The sequence below is a fragment of the Mauremys mutica genome, chromosome 24 (assembly GCF_020497125.1).
Source record: "Mauremys mutica isolate MM-2020 ecotype Southern chromosome 24, ASM2049712v1, whole genome shotgun sequence".
Classification (NCBI taxonomy): Eukaryota; Metazoa; Chordata; order Testudines; family Geoemydidae; genus Mauremys; species Mauremys mutica.
Genome location: NC_059095.1, coordinates 8,837,274 through 8,864,870, shown reverse-complemented (window position 1 = coordinate 8,864,870; position 27,597 = coordinate 8,837,274). Strand labels below are relative to the sequence as shown.

General features: G+C 47.1%; 1 long non-coding RNA gene across 1 annotated transcript; it reads left to right on the top strand.

Annotated features, from left to right (window-relative positions):
• The first annotated feature begins 259 nt into the window (after positions 1-259).
• Positions 260-24,223, top strand: LOC123355720. The gene is made up of 4 exons (XR_006575186.1): positions 260-297; positions 590-733; positions 20,566-20,894; positions 22,956-24,223. It is a non-coding gene; the product is annotated as an uncharacterized LOC123355720 (long non-coding RNA).
• Positions 24,224-27,597: the final 3,374 nt, after the last annotated feature.

Here is a 27,597-nt window from a genome sequence, read left to right as displayed (position 1 = left end):
CCTTGCCAGTGATGAGTTGGCTGATACTGCAGCCTGCCCCAGGGCGTGGGGCTAGACAATGACTTGCAGTAGCCATACACTGAGGCAAGGTGGGGATAGAGGGCGCGGGTTCCCTGGGGAGGGGAAACCCAGAGAGAAAGGGGTTACTGCTAGGGGGCAGCACCCTATGTAAGAGGGCACCGGGTCCAAGGAGGGACATGGGGGGCCTGAAGACAGGCGGATCACCGGCCTGCAGAGGGCGCTCCAGCGCTGGAAAACGAGCGAATTCCCGGAGTCACCAGCAGGAGGCGCCACAGGGTGAGTCGGCCCATCTACAGTAGATAATACGAAACGTAGACTGGAGTCTCTTAAGTGAGAAAAACAAGCTATCAGGATGACCTATGTATAAACAAAATGCAGCTGTTGCTTATTATTTTCTGTAACAGAAGTATAAATGCTGCTGTAATTGTTTACCTGTTGAGAGACCTGTTAGGAAGGGGAGACCCTATGTCCTAATGCACTCTCTCCCTGCTGTAGCTGCTAAACAGAATAAAGTATCTGACTTTGCTGCACCCAAACAAAAAGTGAGAACTGAGTTTTTCTCCGACAGCCCTTTGATATCACTGGACAGCTGCCCGTTCAAAGACCTTTGGATCTGGCTCTTAATGGACAGATGACACCAATGGTTGAAACTTCAGCCCTTAATACCAGTGACCCATCGGAAGAGCCTCCATACCCCATCTTGTCCCATGTGGTGAGTAAAATCCAGGCCCCTTTTCTGTGGGTTCCCTTTGTATTGTCCTGCCATACATGTCAGCATTGGTGCCATGGGCCTTTCCAGGAAGAGACTCCTTGCCGAGATCAAACACAGCCTTTTAATCTGTTGCCAGTTCAGGATATTGGTAACCGAAGGGGAGCCTGGCACGAGCGCCCGCAGGCTCAGACATACTTCCAGGGAGCCGGGGAGCAGTGACTGGAGAGTGTGAAATGTTTATTGTGACGGGAATATGTTGAGTCTGTGATTTCACTCTGGAAAGAGAGACAAATGTCCATGTTGTTGCTGGAGTCGAAACATGCCGCTGCTTGATTTGCATAAAGAATCTTGGTAAAGCGGATTCCCTGGGCCAAATTCATATGTGGGTTATGGGGTGGAGTTAGGCCAGCGAAGAAACGGGTCTTTGCTTCTATTCCAGGGACCCTTCATGTTACACACCTCTGATGGTGATGCTGTGTGGGTAAGACTACATCTGCACTGGAGCTGGAGGTGTAATTTCCAGCTCAGGCACACAGATGTACGCCAGCTAGTGTGTTAAAAATAGCAGTGTGGACGTAGTATGGGGGTTGGAGCACAGGCCAGCCACATGACTACAATCCCATCCGAGACCATCAACATGTAGTTGGGTGGCTGGTCCATACGCTGCTGGTCAACCAAAGCTAGCGTGAATATGTCCCCCCAAGTTGGGAATTACAACTCTAGCTGCAGTGTGGATGTACTTCCAGGGGTCCACAGGTGCAGGACACACATCTTAGGGGGGTGGACTTCATATCTCAAAGGGAAGAGGGAAAGGAGGTGTTTGATGAAGAACCCCAGGAAGCTTGTTTCTGCTTCTTGCCTCACTTCCAGTGGAATAAATCAAGAGCAGGTCAGCTGGTGGAGTGACTTCAGTGTGAAACCCCAGCCAATGAAATGAGAATCAGTCCCAGGCAGATGTCCACTCCTGGTTCTAGTTGGCTACAAGCAAGATCTTCTGCTGCTGTAAATCTACATGACTCCACTGAGTTTAATAGAGCCATGCCAATGTATACCCACTGAGGTTCTGGCCCTATAAAGCTGGGTAGTTCTTGGAAATTAGGCATCTTGCAAGATCTGTCCATTTCCCTGACTTTGTACCCAGTGTGACTCCATAACACATCACAATTTCACCATAACACAAATTTCACCATAACACATCACAATTTCACCCCTGTTGCTGTCTCTGCCCACTCCTTGCAATCTCCAGGTGTGTTCTGGGGATTAGCGACAGTGAGGAGTGGAATGAGCTGACGATATCCAGCCGCTGTTCTGAGCTGATAACGTTTCACGCCAACTGTGCCCTGGTGTAAATAGCTGCATGAAGTGCAAAGAGATGGAAAATCACTTCCCCACATCCCCTGGCTTTCATCCCCCTGGCCCATCCCCATAGCAGCACTCCTCTCTCCACTTCTGTGCCAGATAGGGTCAAGTCAACTTGAAGCATTATCTCAGTTCTCTCCTGGTCAATGTCTCAAAGGCAAAAGTCCTTCTGCTGGTCAGGATCAGCCTCCCTGATCTAGATGCCACCTCCGTCTTCTACACAGACCTTCCTTTGGTTTCCACAGCAAGTCATTGTTGATCAGAGATTCACTACTCAGCAGGTGGGTCCAACAACTCTTTATTAAGGCAAACTACTAGCAAATAATCAGTGCACTCACAAGTGGGAAGCTCAGGATGATCTCCTCACAACTGCTTCCCGCTCTGGACAATCCAGATTCTGTTTGGCTTTGTTTGACCATTTTTAACTTTTGTGGACTTTATTCATACATATGCCTTAGTTTCTTATTACAGTACCCTGCCCTGTCAGTACAGGTTTGGGTTAGCTCAAACAAGTTTCTTCCAGTTTCATGGCTACTTTATCTTTTCTTTTTCCCATAAACGTGATCACTCTGCAGTTACACATGCAGAGTTCTAATTAAACTTAAACTGTTAAACATTACCAAACCAGACTCTTAAAAAGGCTTCTTATCAGGCCTAAAATATGCCTTTGCTCCTAACAATCATGATCTTGGAATCATCCCTGATCCTGAACACGCTCTCGTGTCTCAAATCCCTGCTAGGTGACCTTTCAGTGGGTGCCTAGCTGCTCTTTCTGCCTATAAAAATAATCTCCCCATAATCCACCTCCAGACATTGTGTAACCCACTACACCTCCACTCTTCCTCTGCTGAAACTCTCTCCCCTGGATTAGTTGCACCTACTTTCCAGCTGGCCTTCTCAAATCTCAGCTCTCCAGACACCAACATCTGCAGAATGCTACTCCCCACCATGCTGAGAAACTTCCCCCCACTACATTGCCTCTCTCCATCCTCAGACTTCACTGGCTCCCCACTTCTTTCAGGGCTGCTGTCCTTGGTTTTGGAGCCATGTTGGAGCCTGATCCTCTAACAACCCTTTTGCATGCAACTCCCTGCTGAAGTGAAGCATGGAGGGCTAGCCAGAGCAGTTCCAAGAAAGAGCATCCATGCAGGGCCGGTGCAACCATTTAGGCGACCTAGGCGGTTGCCTAGGACACAAGGATTTGAGGGGCGGCCGGATCTTCGGCCGCCCCGGTCACCGCTGGCATTTAGGCAGAGGGAGCTGGGGCAGGGGAATGCGGGGAGGGCTGCCTGCAGCAAGTAAGGGAGGGGAGGCGGCACGGAGGGGAGCTCCCCACCCCAGCTCACCCCTGCCCCGCCATGGCTGCTTCACTTCTCCTGTCTCCCAGGCTTGCAGCGCCTAAGCTGATTGGCACCGCAAGCCTGGGAGGCGGGAGAAGTGAAGCAGTGACGGCGTGCTCGGGGAGGAGGCGGAGCAGGGGTGAGCTGCTTCACTTCTCCCGCCTCCCAGGCTTGCGGTGCCAATCAGGCACCGCAAGCCTGGGAGGCGGGAGAAATGAAGCAGCGACGGTGTGCTCGGGATGGAGGCAGAGCAGGGGTGAGCTGGGGCGGCGGGGGTGCCTCAGGGCAGAGGGTGGGGAGCTGCCGCGGGGGGGGGGCCTCAGGGTAAAGGGGGGGAGCTGCCGCGGGGGGCACCTCAGGGCGGGGGCTCGGGGACGGGGGAGGGCGCAAGGTGGAAGTTTCGCCTAGGGCGTGAAACATCCTTGCACCGGCCCCGCATCCATGAGACGAGAAGTTGTGTCTTCTGGTCCCTGGGTGTCTGCCACATCCACACCAACACCCAACAGCTTTGGGGAAGCAGAGTTCCGTGGGCTGACAGGATGTGCCGCCCACAAAGGGTCTGTTTGGCAGTGCTTCCTAGTTCCCTGATTGATCCAGATGCTCTATTTAAGCCTGGAGGGGAGAGAAGAAAATTTTCTGTACAAGTAGATGGATCCTCAGCCGGCTGCTTTGGCAGAGCCTGCTCCTTTGCACTGCTTTGACTCCTGACCTCTGACTCCACCTCTGCCCCTTAGCTCTGGTCCCAGGCCTCTTACCCCAGCTCCACCCACTAAGCCGAAGCACCCGTGCCCTAGCCATGATGGCTGGTAGCTGTGGCAAGATTAAAATGCAAATGCATATTTTATGTTCCTGAGACAGTTCTTTGATTTCCTCAGTGCTGTGTGTGTCAGATGCTTGTTGTGACATATAGGCTTCTACTTACGTCTTCTTGACCCCGGATACTGGAGCCAGGTAATAAACGCTTGTGTTTTCTCTGCTCTTTATTGCATTTGCCAAAATGATGTTACCCCATTTTAAACAAAGGCGGCTGAAATTTGACATTTCCCATTGATGGGGAAATTTTGATATTTTAAAATTTGGTTTTAGTCCAAATTGCAACGAAAACAAAGATTTTTGAAATTTCAGAACATCTGAAAACATGTATTTTTGGAAGACTTTCATTTTGAAATTCTGACATTTTTGTTTCAAAGACTATTTTTTTTTCCATTTTAAATATTTTCATTATTTCATGTCCGCAATAGTCATGCATAATATTCGTGACTGCTAGGCCATGCCATAATATGACATAATACTTAAAAATAATTAAGGGCAGTATCAGTCTGCTGCCTTTAGACACATTAAGGGAAACAGTTTGATACTTTGACCCGAAAATGGCATTTTTCATCCCCCCAAAAAAAAATTGACAAAAAATTTCCAACCATCTTTAACATAAACCTTCTCTTGGTTTCTAACTCTGCCTTTGAGTCTGTGTAGCCGGGTTCTCATTTTACTAGGATACAAAGTGCACAGTATGTTTCACTTTTTTAAAGCTTTGGGTCTGATTCTCTCTTGCCTGCACCCTGAGCCTCATTCTCATTTGGGGGCCCTTGAAGATTGTTTGGGAGGGCAAATGTCCCCCTTCAGTCCCCTGGTAACGCCGGCCCTGCCCCCAGGATTCCCCCATGCCAAAGAAATTACCAACTAGATGGTTACCCCCTTATGGTCTCTTTGTGCCAGTGGAGCAGTGCAAAGGAACTGTGTCACAACAGAGAACCAGGCCTTCTGTGTCTGATAACTTCCACTAGGGATTAAAGGGAGCAACAAAGAACAAAAGTAAAGTTCTCCTAGGAGAGCAGAGTGTGTATCTCCTCTGGCATAGGTTGCATCTGCTCTGTCTGACAAAATGGCAGCCAGGTGGGCTCCTTAGCCATTTAAAGGTGTCAGAGCCAGAAAACAAAGGGGCAAGTTGTGATACCTGTAGCCTGATTTGGGGTGGGTTAATAGGGTCAGTGGAGTTTATCCACTTAATTTAGTTTTATTTGGTAATTAAATTTCTAATTAATTAGTAATATTAATAAATATTAATAGATATTAATAATATGGATATGGTTGCCAATATGTGTGCTCAGAAGATAAGGTTCGTCTTGAATCAGGCTTCACAGAATTTATACAAGGAGTTTCGGGGTATATGACAGGAACTTACACTGAGACAGGAATAGTCATCAAGACCTTTTATTTAAAATCAATGAAACAATAAGTAAATGTAAAAATGTTAAAAGCAGTTTGAGATTACAAAGTTACAAATATCACAGTTCTTTAAGAGATATATTTATGATAATACACAGTTCTAAATTCACTCTGAACTTGGGTGTTGTTAACACCTTTGATAAAGGAAGTGATAAAATGGTTATAAGTTTAACCCTCTATAAACTAGATGCTTTAAAGGTAAAGCAGAAATTAGATTTCTTTATACTTACAGCTTTGAAAAGAAATAACATTACAATCTGTCAATAGTTAACAGCCTTCGTAGGAGAGGGAGGGCATCGATGTGTAGATATAGGTTGAGACGATAAGAAAATAGATGGATGTATCGCCTCCCGAATGGTGGATTGTCACACCTATTTATAGGGCATATTCGGAAATCCTATGCCCAAATTTGTCTTTCCCCCACGGAAAGGTTAGGATACACATCCCTCATAGGCTAACATTTATGTGCGTATGAGTGACATATATGTACGCATTTGTGGTGTACTTGTTAGATTTGTGGGCAAAAATCCCCACTTTCCACCCTTTTCTGCTATTGGTAGTAGGTGAAAGGTCTCCAGACATTCAAAGCTGACTGGCCAGCTGGCCCTACCTAAGCCATCAGCTGGAACCAGAAGCTGTCTGAACAACTGGGCTCCACCCTGTTCTGGGCTGTCTGCTTCTGACCTCCAGTTTGTCTCCTGACTCTGACTTCCCAATATCCTGACCCAGATGACTACTAAACTCCTGCCGTGTGACTGTGGTGTCTTGCTCTGACCACTAGAGCTGGCTGCCCATGACCCGGCTCTCACAACCTGTCTGAGGTATGTCACCTCCTGGTGACTCTGACTTTAACTTTAAGGCTTTAAGTGTATAATTCCACTATAGATACATAACTTCTTAAATGTTATCTGTACATACCTTTTGCAATGATTATGACTAATCAGTAGAGATCTTACATGCCATCCTTTGGTGAATTATTGCACATACAGTAGAATCTCAGCGTTACGAACACCTCGGGAATGGAGGTTGTTCGTAACTCTGAACAAAAGGTTATGGTTGTTCTTTCAAAAGTTTGTGACTGAACATTGACGTAATACAGTTTTGAAACTTTACTATGCAGAAGAAAAATGCTGCTTTCCCTTTTTTTTTTTTTTTTAGTAGTTGACGTTTAACACAGTACGGTATTGTATTTGCTTCTTCTTTTTTTTTTTTTTGGTCTCTGCTGCTGCCTGATTGTATACTTCAAGTCCAAATGAGGTGTGTGATTGACCAGTCAGTTCATAACTCATGTTCATTACCCTGAGGTTCTACTGTACACTTGACCCAGGGAATCCCTGTCAAACTCTGTGCCCTCTGTTTTCGGGTCACAGATTCATACCCTTAAGCTGTTCCAGTGCTGCAGAATGTGCCCAAGGACAGGTCAGCAGTCGGAAGGGACCTCTAATTCTGACCCATGTGCCAGGGATGTTGAAGCTGAAGGGTTGTCATTCCAATGGAAATGGCTTTTAAATGGTGCATTTGCAAATAAATTTTATTTCTGCAGTTTCTCTTTGAAGTCTGTTTCTGAAGTGTTTTTGTTCAAGTATGGCTACTTTTAAATCTGTTGTGGAATGTCCAGGAAGATTGAAGTGTTCTCCTACTGGCTTTTAATTTAACACCATTAATTTGGGCTTGAATAGGGACTGGGAGTGGCTGGCTCACTACAAAAGCAATTTTCCCTCTCCTGGAATTGACACCTCCTCATCAATTATTGGGAGTGGACCACATCTACCCTGACTGAATTGGCCAACACTGGTTCTCCACTTGCGAACTCCCTTCTCTTCATATGTCAGTATAATAATGCCTGCAGCTGTAATTTTCATTCCATCCATCTGAAGAAGTGGGTTTTTTACCCACGAGAGCTTATGCCCAGATAAATCTGTTAGTCTTTAAGGTGCCACCAGATTCCTTGTTGTTTTTGTGGATACAGACTAACACGCCTACCCCCTGATACTTTATAAACAGAGGCAGGGTAATTAAGATAACAAAAGACGTGACATTAAATTAAATTAAATTAAATTAAAGATCCTTAGATTATCCCGAAAGCATTGCCAGGCATTCCAGGTAAAGGATAGGAAAAAAGCTTGGGAATAAACAGTCTGTCGGAGAAAAACTCAGTTCTCGCTTTTTCTTTGGGTGCAGCAAAATCAAATACTTTATTATTTCTCTAGTAATTACAATAGAGGGAGGGAGTGCCCTAGGACACAGGGTCACCCCAGTCCCGGACAGGTCTCTCAACTGGTAAACAATTACAGCAAGCATTTATACCTTTATTACAGACAATAACTAGCAATAATACAGACAATAATAAGCAACAACTGCATTTTGTTTATACCTAAGCCATCCTGCTATCTTATTTTTCTCACTTCTAGGAGACGCCAGTCTACATATTTGGTTATCAGTTGCAAGGTCGTAATAACTTCTTACACAGTTCTTTCCCTCTCGCCTCACACCATCCTCGCTTCTACAAGTCTCACGTCATTAGGGTTACAGCTGGCCTAACTCTTGCTAACTACTAGCTTGACTCTTGCTAACTGACCGACATGCATTAAGATCCCCTTCAAATCCTTGTTAATTCTTTCCCTACTTCCACAGTCACTTTTCAGAATGGAGAGAGAGGTAAATAGTGGTGTCCCCCAGGGGTCGGTCCTGGGCCCGTAAGAACATAAGAACATAAGAATGGGCGTACCGGGTCAGACCAAAGGTCCATCTAGCCCAGTATCTGTCTACCGACAGTGGCCAATGCCAGGTGCCCCAGAGGGAGTGAACCTAACAGGCAATGATCAAGTGATCTCTCTCCTGCCATCCATCTCCATCCTCTGACGAACAGAGGCTAGGGACACCATTCTTACCCATCCTAGCTAATAGCCATTTATGGGCTTAGCCACCATGAATTTATCCAGTCCCCCTTTAAACATTGTTATAGTCCTAGCCTTCACAACCTCCTCAGGTAAGGAGTTCCACAAGTTGACTGTGCGCTGCGTGAAGAAGAACTTCCTTTTATTTGTTTTAAACCTGCTGCCTATCAATTTCATTTGGTGACCCCTAGTTCTTGTATTATGGGAAGAAGTAAATAACTTTTCCTTATCCACTTTCTCAACATCACTCATGATTTTATATACCTCTATCATATCCCCCCTTAGTCTTCTCTTTTCCAAGCTGAAGAGTCCTAGCCTCTTTAATCTTTCCTCGTATGGGACCCTCTCTAAACCCCTAATCATTTTAGTTGCCCTTTTCTGAACCTTTTCTAGTGCTAGAATATCTTTTTTGAGGTGAGGAGACCACATCTGTACACAGTATTCGAGATGTGGGCGTACCATGGATTTATATAAGGGCAATAATATATTCTCAGTCTTATTTTCTATCCCCTTTTTAATTATTCCTAACATCCCGTTTGCTTTTTTGACCGCCTCTGCACACTGCGTGGACATCTTCAGCGAACTATCCACGATGACTCCAAGATCTTTTTCCTGACTCGTTGTAGCTAAATTAGCCCCCATCATGTTGTATGTATAGTTGGGGTTATTTTTTCCAATGTGCATTACTTTACATTTATCCACATTAAATTTCATTTGCCATTTTGTTGCCCAATCACTTAGTTTTGTGAGATCTTTTTGAAGTTCTTCACAATCTGCTTTGGTCTTAACTATCTTGAGCAGTTTAGTATCATCTGCAAACTTTGCCACCTCACTGTTTACCCCTTTCTCCAGATCATTTATGAATAAATTGAATAGGATTGGTCCTAGGACTGACCCTTGGGGAACACCACTAGTTACCCCTCTCCATTCTGAGAATTTACCATTAATTCCTACCCTTTGTTCCCTGTCCTTTAACCAGTTCTCGATCCATGAAAGGACCTTCCCTTTTATCCCATGACAGCTTAATTTACATAAGAGCCTTTGGTGAGGGACCTTGTCAAAGGCTTTCTGGAAATCTAAGTACACTATGTCCACCGGATCCCCCTTGTCCACATGTTTGTTGACCCCTTCAAAGAACTCTAATAGATTAGTAAGACACGATTTCCCTTTACAGAAACCATGTTGACTATTGCTCAAGAGTTTATGTTTTTCTATGTGTCTGACAATTTTATTCTTAACTATTGTTTCAACTAATTTGCCTGGTACCGACGTTAGACGTACCGGTCTGTAATTGCCGGGATCACCCCTAGAGCCCTTTTTAAATATTGGTGTTACGTTAGCTAACTTCCATTCATTGGGTACCGAAGCCGATTTAAAGGACAGGTTATAAACCTTAGTTAATAGTTCCGCAACTTCACATTTGAGTTCTTTCAGAACTCTTGGGTGAATGCCATCTGGTCCCGGTGACTTGTTAATGTTGAGTTTATCAATTAATTCCAAAACCTCCTCTAGTGACACTTCAATCTGTGACAGTTCCTCAGATTTGTCACCTACAAAAGCCAGCTCAGGTTTGGGAATCTCCCTAACATCCTCAGCCGTGAAGACTGAAGCAAAGAATCCATTTAGTTTCTCCGCAATGACTTTATCGTCTTTAAGCGCTCCTTTTGTATTTTGATCGTCAAGGGGCCCCACTGGTTGTTTAGCAGGCTTCCTGCTTCTGATGTACTTAAAAAACATTTTGTTATTACTTTTAGAGTTTTTGGCTAGTCGTTCTTCAAACTCCTCTTTGGCTTTTCTTATTACACTCTTGCACTTAAGTTGGCAGTGTTTGTGTTCCTTTCTATTTGCCTCACTAGGATTTGACTTCCACTTTTTAAAGGAAGTCTTTTTATCTCTCACTGCTTCTTTTACATGGTTGTTAAGCCACAGACAGTGGCTCTTTTTTAGTTCTTTTACTAAACAGCCCAGTGCTGTTCAACATATTCATAAATGATCTTTTAAAAGGGGTAAACAGTGAGGTGGCAAAATTTGCAGATGATACAAAATTACTCAAGATAGTTAAGTCCAAAGCTGACTGCGAAGAGTTACAAAGGGATCTCACAAAACTGGGTGACTGGGCACCAAAATGGCAGATGAAATTCAATTGTGATAAATGCAAAGTAATGCACTTTAGAAAACATAATCCCAACTACACATACAAAATGATTGGGTCTAAATTAGTTGTTACCTGTCAAGAAAGAGGTCTTGGAGTCATTGTGGACAATTCTCTGAAAACATTTGCTCAATGTGCAGTGGCAATCAAAAAAGATAACAGATTATTGGAAATCTTTAAGAAAGGGATAGATAGTAAGACAGAAAATATCATATTGCTTCTATATAAATCCATGGTACTCCCCTATATTGAATACTGTGTGCAGATTTGGTCACCGTATCTCAAAAAATATATATTGGGTTTGGAAAAGCTGCAGAGCAGGGCAACAGAAATCATTAGGGGTATGGAACAGCTTCCATATGAGGAGAGATTAAAAAGACTGGGACTTTTCAGCTTGGAAAAGAGATGACTGAGGAAAAATATGATAAAGATCCATAAAATCATGAATGGTATGGAAAACCTGAATAAGGAAATGTTATTTACTCCTTCCCATGACAAAAGAACTTGGTTATCACCCAATTAAATTAATAGGCAGTAGATTTAAAACAAAGTATTTCTTCACAGTCAACCTGTGGAACTCTAATAGGGCTCCAGTAAGAACTAGGTAAGTTCATGGAGGCTAGGTCCATCAATGGCTATTAGCCAGCGTGGACAGTGATCCAACACCAGGTTCTGCGTGTCCCTAGTCTCTGTTGCAGATCAGCCTTGGCAACTCCTCCATGACAAAGGGGTCCTGCAGAGAAGTAGGGTGGGGGAAAGAGGAGGGTGGAGAGGGGCAGCTTTTCACAGGCTCCTGTATTCTGCGGGGCATGTGGGCTGACACTGGAGATGACAGGGCAGAAATCTGTGGACTGTTCCATCCATCCCCTGCTTCCTTGCTCTGTAAAGAGCTAAAGAAAATCTGGAATGTGCCTTCTGAATCCCAACACCCATACACTGCTCTACCCTTCCCATTCAAACAAAGAGATGCTACGTCACATGCCACCAGGAAGGCAGCTCCGTACATTTCAATCACGTATTGTTCCCCATTGGGTATCGTTGCCAAGCCAATTGCGTCCTTCTTCATGGCAGTTGCCTCTCAGTTATCTTCAAACAAATCAGTCCTGGGCACAATTATTACAAGGGGCTTGGTGTGGGTAGATGACATCAATTGCTGGGTGAAACTGTTTGGGCTGCAGATGATTAGCATCTATTAACTGAGCCATTCACAATGCCCAGTAAATGCCTGCAATCCACTCCCCATACCCTTGCCCTCCTCCTCATCGCTTTCATCATTTGTTTTTCCTTGGCCTGCCTGACACTTGAACACTTTTCTCCACTCCCATTTTTTGTCATCCCAGGAGTTTAAAAAAACTTGTACCGAAACTGAATCGTCTCTCTGCTCGGAGATACCCTCAATCCACTCTATCAAATGTTCTTTTCTTGTAAAAGAAAGACACAGGGCCAGATTCTCATTCACAGTCAGAGCCCGAAGGGGGCGCAAATTTGCATAAATTACATTTAAGCTCATTAGAATGACCTTTTACTGTGTAAGGGCCGTGTAAAACGATCTTAGTGTAAATGTGTCTTTTGCAGTGAACTGACTGGATTCTGTCAAGTTCCTTTTTTCAAGTTTCTGTCAGGCAGTTGCTTATCTTTAATGAGCCCTATTTCATCTTTACTCTGGAAGTGCCGCTCCCAAGGCACAGTTCAGCTGAGCTGTGTTTTGCACTTAAAGCGGGGATTAAAATGGCAACCGGCCTGAAACTGGCACACTGCAACCAGACTGAAAAATGGTCACAACATTTTGGCAGAGAAGCCAGTTTTTGTTGATAAACTGTTTTGATTAAAACATTGCAACTAGCTACATTCTGTACTAAAGACTAGGGCTTGTCTACACTACCGCGCGGGGTCGATCTAAGATATGCAGCGTCAGCTACGTGAATAGCGTAGCTGAAGTCGACGTACTTAGATCTACTTATCGCGGTGTCTTCACTGCGGTGAGTCAACAGCTAATGCTCTTCTGTCAATGCTGCTTGTGATCCCCATTCTGGTGGAGTACCGGAGTCGACGGGACAGCGCTCAGCGGTCGATTTATCGCGTCTATACTAGACGCGATAAATCGACCCCCGCAGGCTCGATCGCTGCCCGCCGATCTGGCAGGTAGTGTAGACAAGCCCTAAGTGAGGTAATATCAGGAAGGATGTGACAACGTCAGGTTTAAACTCCAACAAAATGTAATACTTTTACAGATTTTTAAGGCCAAACGGAACCACGAAATCATGTAGTCTGACCTGTATAACACAGACCAGAGCATTTCTTCCATTATGTCTGCTTTGAGCCCAAAAACTTGGGCATGGCTAAACTTCATCTTCCAGAAAGGTGTCCAGTCTCTATTTGAAGCTTTCAGGAGCTCGAGATTCTACCACATCTCTTTTCAGTTTGTCCCAATGATTAATCTACCTCACTGTTAAAATGTTTTGCCTTATGTCTAATCTGAATTTAAATTCCAGCCATTGGTTCTTGTTATAACTTTCTATGCTACATTAAAGAGCCTTTTAATGCCTGGCATTTTCTCCCCATGAAGGCACTTACAAACAGGTTTAAAAGGATTAGACAATTATTGGTAAAATTCAACTTCACACACAAGCTGACAAAAAAATTTGCATCAATGATCACAGAAAGTGGCAGCTAGGCAAAGTAAGAGAAACGCTGCTTGAACGCTCAGCAGATTTTGATTTAAGGACATTTCCTTTGTATATTTTATGGGATGTTGACAATTTGTGTTTTAATGCTTATGAGGCTTTAACTTTTTGAATCTCTACCTCTACTGTCATTAAATAATTATTGTCTGACCCCCCTTGTAAGCTGATGCCCCCCCCCCCGAATTTCCGGCAATTGTAAATGTTGAAATAAATAAAAATTAGAAGAAAAAAAATCTTAAAAATAAACAGCAACATTATCCATTATCACATATTTTTAAAATTGACTTCTGCCAAGCCGACTTATGCACTGGAATCAAGTCACAAGCTGGGATGGCCAGAAAAAAAGGACTAACTCATTCTGTTTCTGAGGCAACAACCTCTCCACAGGCCTATACATAGGACCAAGAGCCATAGGGGCCACCATCCATTCCAACAGAAGGGAGCTAAAATATGGCTGCTAATGGCCTGCCATATAAATAGTCAAACCTTCCCACTCAGCCGGCTTACAATGTATATTAACCTCCTCTCTGGGGTCACGGGGAATGGGAGACTGTGTGAGGTCCCGGTGGTTTATAAATGACAGGGTTTCCCCAAGTATACACGGACCATGAGGCATCCAGGAGCCAACGCTGTTGATTAATGGCACCAAGACGAGTCATTTCAGCTGAACAGCGTAGGAGGGTAGAGTGTGTTTTGGGGGGAGGGATTACTGAGAGATTTAGCAGCTCAGGCGGCTTAAGGGTTATTTTTCACTGGTCTACCACAGATCTCCAGAAAAAGACAAAGAGCTAGAAGTCATTTAATGTGTGTGAGGAGACAAATTGCAATTGTCCTTCTTGGCCGTTACTATATTAAATGCAAAGTTCCAGTCCAGGCGAGTGCACATTCAGTGACCTCATTCGGGCTGAAAGTTAAACGCCTCATCAGTCCGAGAAGTGTACAAGAGCTGGGCTGTCTCCAGCACGATAGTCAGCAATTAACTACAAACCCCTTCCATGCAGGGCTGGTGCAAGGATGTTTCGCGCCCTAGGCGAAACTTCCACCTTGCACCCTCTCCCACCCCCCCGCGCCCCTGTCCTGAGGCACCCCCCTTGCCAGCTCCCCACCCGCCACCCTCTGCCCTGAGGCACCACCCCCCAACCCCAGCTCACCCCTGCTCCGCCTCCTCCCCGAGCACACCATCGCCGCTTCACTTCTCCCGCCTCCCAGGCTTGTGGCGCCAATCAGCTTAGGCGCCGCAAGCCTGGGAGGTGGGAGAAGTGAAGCAGCCACGGCGTGCTCAGGGAGAAGGTGGGGCAGGGGCGAGCTGGGGCGGGGAGTTCCCCTGCACGCTGCCCCCCCTTACTTGCTGCATGCGGCCCTCCCCATGCTCCCCTGCCCCAGCTCCCTCCGCCTAAATTCCAGCAGCGACCGGGGCGGCCAAAGATCCAGCCGCCACGGTCGCTGCCGAAGAAAATGACACCCCCCAAATCCTAGTGCCCTAGGCGACTGCCTAGGTCGCCTAAATGGTTGCACCGGCCCTGCTTCCATGGCAAGCCAGCCAGACATTTTGCATGGATTTTCTTGGGCTTCCCTCTTCTCTGTGACTCCGTTATTATTTGTAGGAAAGTAGCACTTAGCGGCTGAGATTGGGGACCTATTCATAGAATCATAGAATATCAGGGTTGGAAGGGACCTCAGGAGGTCAACTAGTCCAAACCCCTGCTCAAAACAGGACCAACGCCAGGGCTGGCTCTAGGTTTTTCGCCACCCCAAGTGGAAAAAAACCCAAAACCTCCAGGAGCGCAACTGCTGAAACAAAAAAAACAAAACAAAAAAGAGGTGGCCAGAATGCCACCCCTGAAATTGTGCCGCCCCAAGCACGTGCTTGGTTTGCTGGTGCCTAGAGTCGGCCCTGACCACCAGCAACTAAATCATCCCAGCCAGGGTTTTGTCAAGCCGGGCCTTAAAAACCTCTAAGGATGGAGATTCCACCACCTCCCTAGGTAACCCATTCCAGTGCTTCACCACCCGCCTCATGAAATAGCGTTTCCTGATATCCAACCTAGACCTCCCTCACTGCAACTTGAGACCATTGCTCCTTGTTCTGTCATCAGGTACCACTGAGAACAGTCTAGATCCATCCTCTTTGGAACCCCCTTCAGGTAGTTGAAAGCAGCTATCAAATCCCCCCTCATTCTTCTCTTCTGCAGACTAAATAACCCCAGGTCCCTCAGTCTCTCCTCATAAGTCATGTGCCCCAGCCATCTAATCATTTTTGTTGCCCTCCACTGGTTTGTCTCCAATTTCTCCACATCCTTTCTGTAGTGAGGGGACCAAAACTGGACGTAATACTCTAGATGTAGCCTCACCAGTGCCGAATAGAGGGGAATAATCACTTCCCTCGATCTGCTGGCAATGCTCCTACTAATGCAGCCCAATATGCCGTTAGCCTTCTTGGCAACAAGGGCACACTGCTGATTCATATCCAGCTTCTTGTCCACTGTAACCCCCAGGTCCTTTTCTGCAGAACTTCTGCTTAGCCAATTGGTCCCCAGCCTGTAATGGTGCTTGAGATTCTTCCTTCCTAAGTGCACGACTCTGCACTTGTCCTTGTTGAACCTCATCAATTTTCTTTTGGCCCAATCCTCCAATTTGTCTAGGTCACTCTGGACCCTCTCCCTACCCTCCAGCGTACCTACCTCTCCCCCCCCCACCGAGCTTAGTGTCATCTGCAAACTTGCTGAAGGTGCAATTCATCCCATCATCCAGACCATTAATTGGGCTAGGTGCTATACACCTACACTCTGAGAGACAGTCCCTGCCCACAGAGAACTTACAATCTAAATACATGACAATAGGCAAAAGGTGGGAGGGGAAACTGAGGCACAGAGCGGGTCACCCAGCAGGTCAGTGGAAGAGCTGGGAATAGAAGCCAGGTCTCCTGCATCTTGGGGTATGTCTACACCGGGATAGGCAACCTATGGCACGCGTGCCGAAGGCGGCACGCAAGCTGATTTTCAGTGGCACTCACACTGCCTGGGTGCTGGCCACCGGTCCAGGGGGCTCTGCATTTTAATTTAATTTTAAATGAAGCTTCTTAAACATTTTTAAAACCTTATTTACTTTACATACAACAATAGTTTAGTTATATCTTATAGAAAGAGACCTTCTAAAAATGTTAATATGTATTACTAGCACACAAAACCTTAAATCAGAGTGAATAAATGAAGACTCGGCACATCACTTCTGAAAGGTTGCCGACTCCTGGTCTACACGATTGTAGACATACCCCAGCTAGCTTTGATCAAGTGGGCGGGGCTAGTCCAACAGCTGCTGCAGCTTCGCTGTTCTTGTAACGCAAGCTAGCTTGGACCTAGCTAGCCCAGCCGTGTCTACACACGCCACAAACGCACCTCCCGACTGCAGCAGAGACATACCGTTGTGGGCCAAAGGCAGTCAGCTGTTGTTTTCCACAATCCTGGTGGACAATTTCCAGCGACTGGGTCTGGTGCTATGAGGCAGAGGTTCTGCGTTAAGTCAGAAGTTCTGCCAGTAGTACACACCATGGAGGACATGCATAGTCCACGGTGGGTGCCATTAGCATACTCAGCTGACCTGAGACCCCCTTAAGTCCCTTGTGGGGTGGCTGGATTTTCTACACATTGTGAGCCACAGCAGTGTTATGTAAAACCTCAAATGTGATTGTAAGAGCTGTCACTTGTATCATTAAGTTCCACAATCTTTTTGCAGACTTTGTAATGTCAGTTATTGTGAGCATAGCCTTTTAAATTTTGTAACCTTTGCAAGCTCTGTAACCTTTTCAAGTTACCACTTGTATGAACTTCCAAGCTGTGTAACATCCCATCTCGCAATCAGAGAGAGTGTGAACAAGGGAGTGTATGTGGGACTGCGCGGAGAGGACCTGCAAGGAGAAAGGAGCCAGGAGCCAGGTGTGTCTAATATAACCTGCCCTGAGAAGGCAATCATGAAGTGCTGTAAAGAAAAGAAGAACCTGGTATGCATGAAAGGAACTGGTCTGGGAATGCTTCTCGGTGACGGACACAGAAGGAAAACTCAGTGTACGTGACAGGAGCCACCCAGTTCCAGCAAAAGGAAGCAGCCATGCATAGAAGCAGCTGCTGCTTCTTGACCTGCTCAGCAGCCTGGATTCATGACCTCAGGCGGACACACCATGCTTCGGCTTCTCGGCCTCCATGCTGTCTGCGGTAGCTCTCCGCCTGTGTAAGTGTGTGGGTGCATGAGGGTCTGAATGCAGTGAATGTGTGTATGTAAGAATAAGCTCCATCTCTTTTCTATCTGACCTAACAGCGACATTGTAATAAAACTAATACAAGTGTGACCCTGGGTTGGTTTTTAGGGGGACAGAGGTAACAAGCGGTAGCTTGGCTAAATAATAGCGAAGAGGTAAGCAGACAAATCAGGATTCAAGAATTCCGGTGTGGCTCAGGGGCACCCCCCTATCACGCCCCAGGTCTCCCTACCACTCCTCCCCTGGATGGCTCGCCCATCTGGGCCCTCGACGCAGCTCCTCGAGCTTGTAGCAGGTCTTGAGGCTGCCACTGAGCAAGTCCTGCAGGCCGAGCAGAGGGATGCGGGCTGCTGGAAGCGGGTGAGGCAGAACAGGCCGCTGGAGGGAGCTGGCCCCATGGCAGCGGCAAGGAAGAGCAGTTCCGGCCGCCCCACTGCCCACTGAGGTTTGGCCCTACCGTCTTCTGTCATGATGGGTTAAAAATGAGTGAGTGGCACTGTGACCTGGTACACGAGGGTCACAGCACTACTCAGGTTTGGCCCTGCAGCCCCTGCATCATCAGGACAGAAGGGCCATGGGGCCAGTAGTACACACCACGGAGGACATGCATACGTCCGCGGTGGGTGCCATTAGCATACTCAGCTGGCCTGAGATCCCTCCAGCAGTCTCTCTTCACATAGAGGGTCACTGACCAACCATCCAACAGCCCAGCTGAGCTGGTGTGTGGTTAAACCAATGACGTAGAGTGAAAGGCCCTGAAGCTATCCAACCTCATCGCCCGAGCCATCTAGTGTCTATGGCTGGCTGGTGTATGTTCCAGCCTCTAATACAGTCTTCTAGCCGACCCCTTCCCTAGCTAACATCAGCCGCACCCAGTGATAAGAGAACTATTATCAGCAGGTGGCAACTGGCCACGGCAGCTCCGATCACCGAGTGGCACGTTGCCAAGTTCAAAGTCGATCTCCCTTGCTTGGTCATTAGAAAGGCTGAGCGTCGGGATCAAATCTAGGACTCAGAATTTGGAGGCCCTCTCTGGGGGCCCAGACCATTGCTTCTCTGAGCCCCAGGCCTGCCTCCGGCCTGCTGCTGATTAGAACTTATGAACTCTTGCGCCTACCCGAGTCGTTACTGGCTGACGTGCCCCACTGCTGTTTGCCAAGAGGGGGCGTGTGAAATGCTGGAAGTCGCTTCAATGTGGGCGGTTTTATATGGTGTTTTTCATCCAATGGTGCGTGTTTGCATGTCCAAGACTGTTCTCCAGCTGCTGAGCCGTGCACAGCAGATACAGAGCCTTAGCAACCGACACCTCGTAAATACGCAGATTTGTGCGGCTCTCCCCATGCTCACGGGTTTCCTAGCACAATCGCTCCCTGAGAATAAAGATACCAGACATTTGTTATGTCTTTAAATGAACACTGAGGGCTCTCCATTCCTTACCATCTGACTCCCAGTCCTGGCTCTCCCTCCACGGCAGAAGAGAAGCTGGCAGTGTTGGGAGAGCAGTGAGTTCAGCTCCAGAGTTGAAGTGGGGAGAATAAGCCGTTGGAACAGCTCCTCCAGGGATGAGGTAGATTCTCCATCACGTGGAGTCATTAAACCAGGATCTGATGTCCAAGAGGCGCTCTAGCTCAACCACAAGATGTGGGTGTGGCACGCTGTACCTCAAAGCAGCACCCCGGAGGCCCAGTATTCACCACTGTCCTATAATTATGTGTTTTGTACAAAGTATGCTGTGTGAGATACCATTTTTAAAGTCTTGATCTGATGAACATTACTATCCTGTTGGATTCGATGTGCTGTCATTGTATGGGAAGTTATGAAGTTTTGCTATGTGTTCATGTTACTGAAATATGTTGTGAGGTTGGGCACACCCACAACCAGCCTTTCCAGTACAATGGTGGAGGCGCCAGATGCGCTGATGGCCCATTAAAGGGATCCGCTCTCCCCACCCCCATCCCGGAAGACTTCTCAGAGATAGCACGTAGCCCATGAAGACTGCTTGACCACTGGGGACTGCCTGGTCCCCACATCAAAGGATTTTTCCAGCAAGCTGGAAGAAAGTATAAAAGAGGGGAAGTGACATCATGACTTGGCCTCACTCCCCGCCACAACTCAACACCTGGAAACGTGTCTGGAGCACAAAGACTTTGAACTGCGGGAGGGTGGTCCCAGGTGGGAAGGCAATTCCAGCCTGTGTATTGAGTATCTGTGACCTATTTGTGCCACCTGTCCGGGTGAGACATGGCTTGATTCAAATCCTGTTTAGTTTGTAGAACTCAGACTGCCAACTTGTGTTTATTTCCTGGGTAACCAACTTTGATGGCTACGCTCGCTGCTTATAATCACTTAAAATCTATCTTTCTGTAGTTAATAAACCTCTTTATATTTAACCTAAAACAGTGTGTTTTGGTTGAAGGGCTTGGGAAATCTCAGCTCAGGTTACAAAGGCTAGTGCGTGTCCTCTCCACATCGAGGGATGGGTGGACTGGGTAATGAACTTACACTGGTCAGGCTTCTGACAAGGGCAAAACGGTACAGCTCTGGGTGCAAGGCTGTGGAGCTGGGGGGAATTGGCTGGAGCCTCTCTATTCCTGGTTCATGAGTGGCTGGCAAAGTAACTCAGTTGGGTGTGTCCCTGCTTGTGGATATCTGTGTAAGTGCAGCACCTGCCAGAGGTTTGTGGCTTGACACAGCATCACAGAGTGAAAGGGACGCCCCAGGTGGGTGGGACAGAAGGCTCAGCAATCCCACAGTCCAGGTTGCAACCCAGGGACCCCGTCACAATGGGCTTGATGCAGGAATGACTGGTTGGAATTCACTGGCCTGTGCCATGCAGGAGGTCTGACTGGATGATCTGATGATTTCTTCTGGCCTTAAGGACTGCAGAGCTATGAGTGACCCCTCACTCCTTTGTCCTTCCAGGTTCCTTGAGGATGCGTACCTGTACCCACCAAGCAACGGCATTTAATAGTAAGAGCAGCAGCAGACGCAGGCCTGCTCTGGTATATTCCAGATTCTGAAGCTCCATAGACATATTCCAAGGTCAGTGTCTCTCAGCAATTCAGGAAGAAAAAGAGAAGATGGCAGAAGGCAAAGAGGAAGAAAACCAAGCTGATGAGGTGGCAGAATGGAAAGTGAAACAAAGGAGAAGTGTGACTGAAATGTGTGGATTAAGGGAAAGGGTAAAGCAGCATCTAGAAAGGAGAAAGCTCCTGACTCCAGACTAAAGCCCCTGGTGTTCTCCAGAGGAGGTAATGGCCATGCAAAGGGGAATCTGGAAAATGACGGAAAAGGGAGAGAGAAACGGGTGGGCCAGTGAGAGAGAGAACAGGAAAATGGAGGGAATGGATGAGTGTGAAAGAGAGGAGCGGTGCAAGTGAGAAGATTGGTGCGAAGAGGGACAGGGGAGAGGGATGTGGAAGGGAAAGAGGCCTGTGCAGGGAGATTGGTGGAGGAGAAAGCAACCAGGCAGGGTGGGTGAAGGAGAAAGAGGTAGTGGTGCTGTCTCAGGAGAGGAAAGACACCACTGGAGCAGGCTCAGGAGAGGCTCATGCCCCATCCCCAGGCTGAAAGCTTAGCAAGAGTTTGTGTTGGGCTTGAATCTACTTTAAAAGAATTAAAATGGCGCCAAAAGGCTGCTGCCTTTGGGGCTGGTCCATCTCCTTCTCCTTTCCCTGCCTGCTAATCTCAGCTCTAGTCTTGCTGATGTTCTTCCTTCCTCCAGATCCCCAGGCAGGGCCACCCATGCAGGGGGAAACGGGGCAAAAGGGGCAGTTTGCCCCAGGACTTCCATTTGAGAGGGTCCCCAAACCTATGGACTTTGAGTGAGGGGCAGCTGGGCCAAACCTGAGTGGCACTGAGACCCCATGAGCCAGGTTGCAATGCTCAGAGAAGGGACCCACCCAGCCCCATGGGACAGGAGCCGCCAATGCAGGGTGAGTGGGGGCAGACTCACTCTTCAACCTCACCCCATCTTGGGGCCTCGGTTTCGGGTGAGGAGTGTGGGCGGCCTCAGTTTCAGATTTTGCCCCAGACCCTCCAAAACCTCTGGGTGACCTTGTCTCCATGGCAATCACCTAGCCTCAGCCCTGCTCTCGGGGGTGTCAAAGTTAGACTCAGGACTCACAGTTTGTCAGACCACTCTGTTTTATCAGCACAGCGCTCTGCTAATAACACCCAGATAATGTGAGCCCCATGCAAGACACAAACGATCTTATTTATACAGATAAAAGGGCGAGAACTTAACAAGAGAAGCAGAATCTGATAAGTTTACCTGGGCTAGGCATGCATATCTTATTTCCTTACTAACTATTACCGGTCTTCTGTTAATGTTTCGCCATTAGCACCATTGTTTATGCCTAATGTTTCTTTTCCTGGCACCTGTATTTCAACATTCCTTATTTCTGCTTAAAGGTACATACAACATTTCTTTAATCCATTCTTATTTTTACAATATAATTCATTCTACTTTCACGGGGGGGAGAGCCGTTAAGCCTCCCCGGCCCATTCCATCCTTGGCCTAAATCAGCCAATGAACATAGCCTAAAACTGTAATCAATGAAGCTGTTCCTTCTCACGCCAAGTCTGAATTTGGCCCACATGCATGTCTATCTTACAGTCCCGTCAAAGCCTTCAGTTCTAACCCCAAACATTTCGGTTTTCAGTTGCCAAAATCTTGGAGCTGGAGCAGCGGTTCTCAAACTGTGGGTTGGAACCCCAAAGTGGGTCATGACCCTATTTTAATGGGGTCACCAGGGCTGGTGTTAGACTTGCTGGGGCCCGGGGCTGAAGCCTACCGCCAGGGGTATTGGGGCTCGGGCGGGCTCAGGCTTTGGTTCCCCCGTCCTGGGGTCGTGTAGTAATTTTTCTTGTCATAAGAGGGGTCGCGTTTGAGAACCCATGAGATGGAAAACCTGAAATTTTTTGTTGAGGGGGGTGGGGGGAATTGATTTCCTAACCATCTTTTGTTACTATGATACTTATTGAGATCAGCAAGGAAGAAAACATCCTAGAGGCCATTGCTCATCATCAGAAAAGGACAGGGACACCATCTGTCTATGCACAGCAACTGGAGGGGGGGAAATGATCCCAGTCAAGTAGCTGAAAATGTAGATAATTAAATCATAACTGAGACCATGCTAGAAATGCAGCCCCGGTTTCAGAAGAAAAACCTAAAAACGATCAAAGGTGTCATTTGATTGCCGCAAATGTCACATTCCGATGAGCAGGGCAGGAAACCTCAGCTCCGTAACTGGTTGGTAGCGGGAGGGAGTGTTTGTGAGCCAACACATTGACTTTGTTTTTTGTTGCAGTAACACCCTGGAAGAAAGTCATTTACCTGGGACTTCCACAGCCACAGGGAGATGAAACGTGGAAGGGAAAATAAGCCAGACATCGCCACTCTTGGGTCAAAGTCCTGTCGAGCAAATGAAAAGCAAATACCAACGCAAAGGAATAGGTAGAAGTTGCTGTAGCACACTTGTCCCCAGAGTCCTGGCCTTGGTCAGATAACCCCAACTCATCTACAGGACACAGACTCAAATTATGACTGCTGGCTGCATGGGATGTCAACAGGGTTGAAAGCAGGGTCTTCACTATCATTGCACGGGCCTCTGCCACTTGAACTAAAAGAGCAGCTCCAGTAGCCGCCGGCAGTATTAAGTTGTTATCCTCCTAAAGGACCAGCAACGAGAAGGAGACATGACCCTCACTGTGCCAATGTACTATCTAAAGGAGAGGCTGAAATCAAGTACATCTGTCAACCAGAAGGAACCCATGGGGTCACATTTTCATCTCTGATTGAAGGGGCTTTAATGTTGGTGAACGGGGCTGGATCGCTGCCTCAGTTCCATAGAGCTTTGCTGGTTTGGGAGCCAGGGGAGGGGGCTCTCTACATATGTGATGGTTTTATAATCAGTCAGCGATCGCTATCCTATATAATTTGAGGCTGAGATTTTAAAAACAGCCTCCACGAGCTGGATGCTCAATCCCATTAAATGCATGCCTGAACCCCTCAGTGGCTTTGGACAAATCCTCCTCCAAAAAATTTTACAATGTTACATTTTTTCCACTTTTTACAATTAATTTCCCCCTCCCACTTACCGAAAGTCAGTGGAGTCACTCCAGATTCACAGTGGTATCTGTCAGAACAGGACCGGGCCATTCCCGTTACACTGCTATACCAGGAGAGCGAGCTGGAGCCAAAGAACAGATGCAGCGTCTGTCACGGCAATGCAGATTTCCCCAGCTCATTGCCCTGACCCAGAGAGCCAGCATCTAACGAGACGAGGGAGCCCCAGTCCGTCTCCAGGATCCATTCTGTCCTGTGCCTTCTAGAGCTGTCCATTAACTGATTCTTGTTTTGACTGGTAAACTGGGACATTTGACCTGGAGATTATTGGCACAAAATAATGACAGGGAACTTTCCCCATTGTGAACTTAATAGGAACTTCCAGTTTAGGGTGAATTCTTGAAAATAAAGGTGAGTCACCCGCCAGCATAGGTCATTCTCCCACAACACAAATTCTGAACTAAGAACTCCCTAGAGCTCCAGATGGGGCTGGTGGTGGGATGAGCATGCAAACCAAAAATCGGGGGGGAGGGGATTAGTTTGGGGCAATCAAAACATTTCGTTTGGATAATTTCAAAATGTTTCATTTCAATTTTGACCATTTTTTTAAAAATAGTATTATAACTAGATTAAATTTCTAAATGCAAAGTCATTTTGAACTGGAAAACTGACATTTTTCATTTCAAACCTGTCAAAATGGCACATTTTGATCATTTCAGAACTTTTTTTTTTCCCAAAATTTTTTTGTGCCTCATAGACTTTATAGACTCATAGACTTTAAGGCCAGAAGGGACCATCATGATCATCTAGTCTGACTTCCTGCACATTTCAGGCCACAGAACCTCCCCTAAATAGACCCCAAACCTCTGGCTGAGTTACTCAAGTTGAGAAATTAATCAAAACCAACCCGTTCCTGCAAAAAGTTTCAGTTTCAATGAATGTGTTGCTTTGATTAAAAAATATATATTTCTCCAAAAAAAACATGAAACTTGCTGAGCTAAAGCTGTAGGTTAATGCAGGCTGCTACAGCCACTAGAGGGAGGCATAATCACCACCACTTAATACGTGCATTGCACTTTCGTTTCCAGTTCTGGGTGGAGCCAGCAAAGGGGTGGATGGATGACCACATAAGCTAACCTGCTATTCCCTGCCCTTGAGAGAGGCTCCCACGGATGGGACGTGTGACTCCTCGGACTGGTTGGTCTGTAGCTGACCCAAAGGTGGTACCCCCAAGCCCTACTTTGGATCTGTCTGCACGTGCTCTCTCATTAGGACATTATGGCAGCTCAGATCTGCCTGGCATGTGAAAAACTCCCTGCGCCATGGAGAGAAAATCAGATGGTTTCCACTAGTCCTCTCAAAGCAGCTGCGCACAATGAGATCCAGATGCCCTGCCTATGTGTGCGTGTTGAGAATCGGGTGGGAAAAGGGGGGAACATGTGAGGGGGGGGTCCTCCTTTTATCTCCTTTGCTTTGTTTATGAAAAGAGAATTAGCCAGCGGTTGTTAATGATTCATTCTGGCATTGGCCTCACAATTAACAGAGAAGACTGGATTGGCTTGGTTTCATTCTTAGGATTTTTTTGTTTGTTCCTTTCCTGTCTCACAAGATGCAGGGAGCTTCCCGAAGGCTGATAGTAACTGTCCAAGGCTGTTTCCTAACGAGAGACTAGTATGACACACTCTTCCCAGCCCAGCTGCAGAGCTCAGCTTTGCATCTGCACTTGGCTGATGACCCAAGTGTATTCGTAGGACGCCTCGCGTGGCATCGGTTGTCTTTCATATCTGAGCTGGAATTTCAGGGCAGGCCTGAAGAACAGCCAAGCGAGATGGTGGAAGAGGTAGGAGTGGATTGGCCAACACAAGTTCTGGGCTTGATTCAGAAATAACTGGCTTGAGGGTTTCTGGCCTGTTTTATACAGGAGGTCAGGGGTGGTGAACGTGATGAGCCATTCTGGCCTTTAAAATCTATGAATAATAAAGGGTAGCTCACATGGTTTCCATCAGAATCATCCTCCAGTGATCATTGTAGCCTCATTCTAAGATCTGACCATGGAATTCTGAGAGTAGAGTTGCTTAGAGCAGTGTGGGGATGGACTTGTGACTCAGAGCTTGTCTACACTACTGGCTGGATTGACAGGCAGCAATTGATCCAGTGAGGGTCATAGAATCTCAGGGTTAGAAGGGACATCAGGAGATCATCTAGTCCCACCCCCTGCTCAAAGCAGGACCATTCCCCAGACAGATTTTTGCCCCAGATCCCTAAATGGCTCCCTCAAGGATTGAACTCACAACCCTGGGTTTAGCAGGCCAGTGCTCAAACCACTGAGCTATCCCTCCCCTCTTATCATGTCTAGAATATATGTGATAAATCGATGGCCATTCGCTCTAGCATCAACTGGTATTCCACCTCAACGAGAAGCACAAGGGGAACCGATGGGAGAGCGTCTCCCGTCTACACACCACAGTGAAGACACTGCAATGAGGAGATCTGAGTATGTTGACTTCAGCTACGTTATTCACGGAGCTGAAGTTGCGTAACTTAGCTCGATCCCACCCCACCCCCCACCCCCTGTAGTGTAGATCAGCCCTAAAGCTCTGACCTGTGTCTCCAGGGTTCTCGCTTCAGTTCCTGCTCTGCTATAAATATCTTGTGGGATCTTGTGAAAATCACTTAGGCTATAGCCACACTGCATAGTTAGCCCGGGGTAAAAGCGTTCTCGTTGCAAAGCCCTACCCAAGTTCCTGGCAACACCTTTATTCCATGTGATTGGCACAGGCAGAACATCTCCCCAGGACGGTGCCAGGTGGAATACATGCAAATGCTGATTTCATAACCCAGCTAACGCAGGGGAAATATTCCGCAGTTGAGTGCATGGATGAGCTAAGAACTCCTGAATGTTGGAAGAGTTGCCCCGTTAGCATTACGTGTTACTAAAACGTCCACGCAAAAGCATCTGCCGCAAGGGAAGAGCTTTGCTAAGTGGCAGTGAGAACATGATACTAACAAAAACACGTGGGTATTTTAGGTGCCTCCATTTCTACTGAAATCAATAGGACTTAGGTGCCTAAATTCCTTGGAGGATCTGGAGAACTGGTTCACAAGGCACCAAGAACGCTTTGCACTGTTCTGGGCATGTAGCAGGGTGTAAATCAGTATCAAGGGGCCCTTACACTGCCGGAGACACAGAAAGGGGGCCTAGCGTCAATGAGAATCGGGTCTTTGGTGCTTGATGGCCATGCACCTGGGTAGGCATTTATACTAGCCAGGGCAAAGTGGGTGGCATGCTATCAGAGCAGAACAGTAACCGCACACACACTGGGACTGTCTTGACAATGTCATTGACGTCCCAGCATTTGCCCGGTTTGTCGTTAAGTGGTTACCGGGGTAACAGCCTCTCCTAGCCCCAGAGTGCACAAGAGGAGGGGGAAGGCAGGGGAACCTATGAGAATGGCCAATTTCCATCTGGGGACATTTAAAAAGCAGCTGGGAGACTGTTTTCATGAAAGTAGGCAGCAGAGAGATGTAGCTGCTGCTGTTACAGAGACTCACAGGTTTGGCCTGGAGGAGAGATGGGCTCTGCTCCCTGCTGGCGTTGAGGGGTGGGTGTGACGGGCTGTTTGAGAACCCCGTACCAGGGAGAAGAAACCAGCTCCTAGGAATCTAGGGCTTCCCTCTAGGAGGTGGCTGCTCTGTTTTCTTGTTGTGAACTACGGAGTCAGCGAGTGCCTGGTCCTGTGCCCCTTGAACTCAATGGGCCTGATTCTCCGTTGCCCTACACCTGGTGTGGTCATTTACACTGAAGAGGGTGCAAAATGCCACCACTGGGCTTTGGTAGCTCGTTGCGCTGGTGGTGAATGATTGCCGAAAGGTGCAGGCCCTGG